The sequence below is a fragment of the Mytilus edulis genome, chromosome 8 (assembly GCF_963676685.1).
Source record: "Mytilus edulis chromosome 8, xbMytEdul2.2, whole genome shotgun sequence".
Taxonomy (NCBI): Eukaryota; Metazoa; Mollusca; class Bivalvia; order Mytilida; family Mytilidae; genus Mytilus; species Mytilus edulis.
In genome coordinates this window covers 21,945,698-21,951,938 of record NC_092351.1, presented here as the reverse complement: position 1 = coordinate 21,951,938, position 6,241 = coordinate 21,945,698, and positions in this window count along the sequence as shown.

Sequence of the window (6,241 nt, the reverse complement as noted above, 5' to 3'; positions counted from 1 at the left end):
TCTGCTATCAAAACCTTTCTGTTTAAACCCGTCGACCTGTACCTTATATAATTAATTGGTAATATTAATTATTTGGAATTGATAGTCGTTTACTGTCTTATAAATAAGTCCTTTTATTGGTTTGGGGTTTGATCTCACTATTCCATAAAAGATAGGCGACATATACCAAAGGGACATTAAAACTCGAAATAAAGTGACAACCCCATGTCATAAATCGAAAAAAAAGACAAACAGACCAACAACTTACAGTTTACAAAAGATAACACAGAAAACTTAAAAAGTAAAATCACAAAAATACTGAACTTAGAGGAAGATCAATTGGGAAAGTCCAAAGTTTAGCAACACGACTCCCACCCAAAACAGGTGGTGATATCAAATGCTTCAATAAGATAAGCAGACCCTGCTCTTCGTGTGGCACCTATCGTGTTGCTCATGTTAGTACGAGCCCTGTAATAAGTCTATTTCGCAGTTCATATTTGTGGAAAGCGGGTAGGTTTGTGGTCACGACGATTAGAGCATACCCGTCGTCTTCTATCAAACAGATATATTTCATAACGGTCAACCAACTTGTCTGGTAATTTATTGGATTATTAGCTTCCTTGTGAGCAGCAACCATCAACCATGTATAAAGGAAGTCATGATAATAAAAATAAGCCCTGGAATATCGTATCAACTGGGAGGTACATGTATGCATTCAATATGCACATACTGCTGAAATATTGAATGTAAAGTTGACAATTGAGAAGCTGAACTAATCTCTTTTGTCATAAATTTTCTTTTCATCCGACCCTTATTCTAAAGGAGTAGGTTCAGTAAGACCCCTTTTCGGCCCCAAAGTATAGCAGTTTTACAAAATTGTAATCTTTTTATTATATATTGGAAAGTAGAATGCTTCTGCTACATAAATATAGGCTGTTTTTGACAATACAGTGTACATATATCGGGTACTGGCATCATTAAGTCATGCTAAATTACTGAAATCTTCACCATTTTAGTTAAATTTTAGACGGTATCCGTCTAAAATGAAAGTGGCCGCATTCGTGTTCATTCATAATATTGAAATGTAAGTTGTATTTGATGATAATACATAATATATATAAAGGTTGAGGATGAACACGGATGCGGCCACTTTCATTTTTGACAAAAACCATCTGATAAGTGACGTTTTTTGGCATATTTTATTGATTTTTCATATATAAGCTTGAATCGAAGCATTTTTAATGACTCAATCAGTTAAAATCTTTCACAAAAACTAATCAAATCAATTGAAATAGACACTTGAGTGTTTAAAAAGTGTCCAAAATCTTTCGTTAGATGAACCTGAAATTTGAGGCCAAAATCGGCTCTTACCGGACCTACTCCTTTCTAGATGTTACAGTAAGTCAAGATATGAGAGAGATTTAAATCTGTTGTATACTTTATCTCAAGTTCTATTGGATAAATGTTTTCGACATAGTCGCCAAACTTTGCAAATAAAGATGAAAGGACGTCATCTATTAAGCAAAATGTGAAGTTAAGGGTAAAAGTAACTTTTTTTAGTTCATCCAAAGAAGCAATTGGATAAGTCAGTCTAATATGAGTAACGGAATACGTCGCAAAAAGAGGAGTACCGTTTGTTCTCTTGGGAATGCCTATTATCTGTTGAAAAACCTGTCCTCCAAATGTAACACACATGTGGTCAATCAGGAAATCAAGCATCTTGATAATATGAATATATATATAAAGATGGGGTATGATTGATAATGAGAAAAATGTCCAACTGACAAAGTCATGAATGGTATCTTTACTCAAAGTTTTGAATAATATGACTATGGTTTTAGGCATTTTGGATCCTCGATGCTCTTCAACTTTGTACTTTAATTGGTTTTTTTTTAATTTAAAACATTTATTTTTCGAGCATTACTAAAGATATAATAATAAGATGTGGGAAGATTGCCAATGAACAGAACAAATGCAAAGAAAGCAACAACTATAGGTCGATGTACGGCCTCCGACAATGAGAATGAGCGCGCGCTTTGTACATACATGTATGTATCTATAAGGAGTTTATTTATGTGTACAAGTATTAACATTAAGTGCAAATGTGTTGCATACGTTGTGTCGTGTTTGCTGGCAATGACATTATTTAATTATATGGCATCGTTTTTTCAAATTTATTTTCTCTCTGCTTTCGTAATATATATTATGAACTTCTTGTACACAAAATATAATAAAGAAAAAATGCTATACTTGCAACATAGCAAGTGACCTTAATATGAATTATTTAGGGCTTGAAACATAATTAAAGAAAGCATATTAATTGTACATTATTTTAAACAATTAACCAAACGACTTGAACCTTATTCTTTATATATTAAAAACGATATTTCTTTATAACGCACCAACTATCAAATATAAGGTTTCAGTCTCTATTGTAATGAAATATTCAACTGACATTTAAAACACTAACCGAACATAATAGGGTTTTACCCTTTACATTTGTCTGTGAGTAATTTTTTGTCTTTTTGGCTAAATAACAAGGTTATTGGGTATACTAACTTTTGTGTCCTTTCCTTTCTTGTAATGAGTGGTCAAGAAGGAATTAAAAAAAAAAATAATAATGTTCTATCATTTGAGAAATAGATTATTAAGATACTAAGTTAAACTAAGTTTCGGGAAATCAATAGTATACTCTCATATTAAATCATAAACAAAGTTCAAGAACGCCAGGATTCTAAAGCGCCAGTATTAAAATTTCCCCACAAAAGAAAAATGATCTGAATAGAGCTATGAACCCCATTTACAAGCTACGCAAACACTGTCCCAACCTGACAATTCTTTTTAGAAGCACTTAAAAGCTCAATAATTTATTTCAGTGATAGTTACTTTTTATGTCTGTTTTGTTCACACTTCGTTGTAAATATAATGGAATTTGATGCTACTGTCATACAAGTGAGAGGTTTAGCGCTATAAAAGTACTAGTAGGTTAAATCCATCATTTTCTACATTTGAAAATACCTGTACCAAATCAGAAAGATGACAGTTGTTGTCCATTCGTTTGATATGTTTTATCCTTTGATTTTTTCCATTTGATTAGGGACTTATCGTTTTGAATTTTCCTCGGAGTTCAGTATTTTTGGGATTTTGCTTTTTTCTAAACAGCCAACATATAACAGCATATCAATGTATCATCATGTGATTTCTAAAGTCACAAATGTTAGAGTATAGACACTTAAAGGTAGTCTACTGAGCAACGAGGTACGAGAGGTAGAAATGCAATTCAATGTTTAATACTAGAACATGTAGAATATATATAAACATCATGAGTGAGAAAAATGGATGACATCTTTACTACTAGAAATATTGACAGCCTGGAAAATAAGGACATGTGGTAGAATTGCCATACAGAAAATTATCCACCAGAGTACAAATAGAGATGTGTAAGGAATTTTAGGCTACCGTACGGTCCCAATCAATGAGAAAATCAATACTGTAAAATAGTCGGCTATTAAAAAGGCATGTTCTCAGACAAAACGACAGTGGGTATAAAACCAAAACACAAACCTTCACTGCGAACATACTATATATGAAATAATGAAACCACATACTTAAAAAAAGGAAAGTGCTCGCATAAAAAACAAAGTAACAAAAGACCTTGTGGCAAATATCACATGCCTATTCAGGAAGATAACATGCAAATGAAATACGGCTATACCCTGCATTATACTGAATTGACAAAATAATTATATACGTGCTAATTTACATTTGAAGTAAATGAAGATGTGTCTGATTTCAAGCTGAAATGTATCTATAGTACTAAATAAAGACAACAGTAGTATATATACCGCCGTTGAAAAGTCATAAATCGATTTGAGAGAGAGAGAAAATCCGGGTTACAAACTAAAACAAAGGGAAACACATTCACTAAAAGAGGAAAACAAAGGAACAGCAGAAACGAACAGTCGCGTTCTGATGATAAGCAACACATTTTTTTTAAAGGAGTCTTTAAATGAAGCTAGTATGGATCGAACATATTGCCTTCTGCAGTCGCAAGACCATGTAGTCGAGGGAGAAATCCGTTTGTGCCACAACTTTTGTTCTCCTATGCTACGTTTGCGCCACCTGTTTTAAAATTACATAGTATTATTTGCGCCAAAATTTGATATACGATGGCGCCAATTAAAAGAAAAATTCGTAATTCGAGCATCATACAAGGACAAAAAAAGTCATCATTATAAAGAAAATATTGAATAGTCCCATATAGAAACAATATGCAAATAATTGCTTAGTCTCTTTATACTGTCGCTTTAAAGTCATTGAAATAACGATTAAAGTGTGCGTACATTGTTATACAATGAGGAGAAAAACGAAACATGTGTCTCGCGGAATCAAAGATCAAGGCATTCAGCCATGACAATTGTAACATCTATCATTTATTATTTACCTTTAATAATCAAACCTCTCATTTTCATTACTTTTAAAATGCGTATATCAATTGAAATTACGTTATTAAAAGTATAAGCTTTGGGCACTTAGTTCACGGAAAACTTAAGATATATGCTTACAATGCATTTAAAAGTGCAATTCAAAACTGTTTTTTGAAACACATTACTTTAGGCCAACTAAAATTAATTAGTAGATTTTCATCCAAATTTTTGAAAAAAAATGGGGCGGGTGGGAGTATTTTATTTTTTAAATTTTATTTCATATGAAACCTTCTTGTCACGTGTTATTCATATATGCAGTATAATAATAAGCTTATATCATGTAAATACATCCATAAAGTATTTTATATAGGACAATAACAATCAAAACCAAGGAGTAACCAGAGACTCATAAAACCAAAAGACATTTACATCAACAGTTACAAATAATAAGTAGGAAACAACACGAACTCCACTAAATTCCAGGAGTGAAATCAAATGCTCCTGAAGGGTAAGCATTACCTGCACCGTATACGACACCCGTCATGTTATTTCTTTGTTCAGCTCGGTAATGATAGAAGGTTGTTACGATTGAGGAAGAATATCACAGAGATATATATGATTGCTGACACACTTTTGTCATAATGGCCTATCAACTCATGATGGCGACCATAAAATTGCTTGAGTGATGACTTAATTTGATTGATTTAAAGCCCTGTCTTAACAACTTTTGAGAAAGCAGTATTCCTCGTTCAACAAAAATCAACGTACTTTGAGCTAGATTTAGAGTCACGTATCAATTGAGACACATATACTCCATATGCTGGTGCCGCTTTTTCAAATTCATAAATATATATGATTTGGCAACCACTGTTCTACATGTAATTGCCGCTTTAGAAACCTATTTTATAGAACACAGCAGAAATGTGGAGAAATGCTCTCTTCAGTTGGACTACCTACATCAAATGTATTTCTTTCTAAGCAATGTTTTGTTGTTCTAATAAAATGAAGAAAATGCATTGGTATGCAATGCTAACTAGTAAGATAAGTACGGAATAAAATGAAAACTCAAACGGTGTTGAAATAATAGGCTTGGTCCTTAATATGCAAGATGCATATATAGTTACAATGTAGAACATAAAGTTGTTTAATGACTCTATCATTGGTATTGGGAAAGATAATGTTTGCTGTTTTTTCTACAAAAAAAACGAAAGACATGGCTAATTCTTAATCTAAGAGCTTGCTAAAATTAATAAATTTAAAATGCGTATGTTTGTCGATTTTCTGAACTCAATATACGGTCACCAATCTAAAAAGTTCATGCTCGTGTCAATTTCTTTATTCCAGTCAAATGTGTTCCACGATTCTTACGCTTTTGGGTTTCATTCACAGTCCAAATTTCTTGACACAAAGCAGGGTTTCCCCTGGATCAATTATTTTTTTCGCCACCTCTTTCGCCAAAACAATATAATTTTCGCCACTTTATTATTAATTTTTCGCCAAGTAACACAAATGTATTTTTCTTTTAAAAATTTCCTTTTTTTCATACCCCCTCCCCCTAAATAAGAAGTGGATTTTACAACAAAACAAAACATTTTATCACTTGAAATTGATCCATCGTGTAAGGTGTAGTCATTAAATTGACGCTATCATTAGGGTTACTGTCATGCCAACCTTTTGGATAGATTTCTTCATAACGACAGTTTTCTTTTCTATACCATCGTAAATAAGTAAAACTATATATTTGAAACACGTGTGTCACTGAAACGACTTTAAAGTACCCACTCAAATCAATTATCTATATGAAAGTTAAATGATAAAGTTTTAAATCAGAGACC